Source organism: Cebus imitator, unplaced genomic scaffold (assembly GCF_001604975.1).
Source record: "Cebus imitator isolate Cc_AM_T3 unplaced genomic scaffold, Cebus_imitator-1.0 Scaffold129, whole genome shotgun sequence".
NCBI lineage: Eukaryota > Metazoa > Chordata > Mammalia > Primates > Cebidae > Cebus > Cebus imitator.
The window spans coordinates 5,725,454-5,726,716 of record NW_016107444.1 but is presented as its reverse complement, the minus strand read 5'-3'; the positions used below and the strand labels follow the sequence as shown (position 1 = coordinate 5,726,716).

The 1,263-nt window shown below is 58.1% G+C and overlaps 1 protein-coding gene across 1 annotated transcript in view; it reads left to right on the top strand.

Annotated features, from left to right (window-relative positions):
* CCDC13 (coiled-coil domain containing 13) overlaps positions 1–1,263 on the top strand; it is a 63,214-nt gene that overhangs the window by 32,215 nt on the left and 29,736 nt on the right. The gene's annotated exons all lie outside the window — the stretch shown is intronic.

The window sequence follows — 1,263 nt, the reverse complement described above, 5'->3', positions numbered from 1 at the left end:
GCCCAGCCCGGTTCTCATCGATGCCCTCGTGGTACGGCCCGCCGTTCAGGCAGGGTGGGAGCCAGCGCTGGTCCCCAAAGGATGGACCCCAGCCTTGGCCAGAGGGAGCCCTCACTCACCCCTCCATGCCACCTGTGTAACCCTGAAGCCCGCTGCCTCCAGATGGCCCCCAGCACAAAGCCCACCCCAGGGACAGGGGCAGCTCAGAGGGACCGACTCCCTGCAGGCACGTGGGGGGCTGTGATGGAGCAGCGCCAGGCACAGACACTAGGCCTGTGGACCCCAAAAGAGACAGAACCTTACTGGGGGAGGAGGTGGGATTATGGCCTAGGTTATTCTTCAGCAGGAATGACAGGGAGGAGAGGGAGCTGGTACCAGTTCTTGTCTCTGTCATGGCACAGAGCCCTTCCCCTTCTGGGCACTTTATGATGCTTAGTCCCCAAGGTAACTTCTAGGGTCATGTATTTTAATCCCACTTCACAGATGGGGAAACTCAGGCTCAGATTCATTACATAACTCACCTGAGACCATACAGCTGAGTTCCAGCCAGGTGTGCTGGTGTAAAACCTTCCTTGATGGGTGAGGCCACACTGCTGTCCTAAGCCGACAGCTTGGGCTTTTCTCTGTGGGACCCAAGGCACCAGCGTTTGGTGTCAGATTCCAGGTTGTACCTGCAGGCCTCGGGGGGTGGTCATGTCTGGCGTGGCTGGGCTGTTTGGGGGTGCTGACTCAGGTCATGACCACTTGACATGGCAGGGTGGCGGCCAGGCACAGAAGACCTGAAATCTAGGCCTGCCTCTGCCGATACCTCACTGTGTGACCGTAGGCCAGTAGCCTCCCTTCCCTGAGGCTCAGCAGCCAGCTTTAAAAATAAGTTTCAGGGCTGGATGTCCTCTGAGGTCCCTGCATGTCACCTTTCTTTGTCATTGAAGGTGGCATGATGAGAGCTGCAAACTAGCCCAGTCATGCTGGTCAGCAGCAACATGCCCTTGGGCTCTCTGGGCCTCAGTTTCCTCTGCTCTGAGGGGAGGACAGCAGTCCCCCGTTCCACACCACTGACTTTGTCCTTTCTGCTGGCCCGGGCAGGAAGCCTTTGCCTGGAGTCTCCTGAGGGTATTTCCTTGGGATGGGGCTTCAGTCGGGTGCTAATGGGTCCCTGGCAGGGTAGTCTCCCAGCCAAGCGGGATCAGGCTTTTCTGTGAGCTAAATACCTCCCCCAACCCCATTGATAGGTGAGGACCACCATCTGATCTGCTCCCCCCC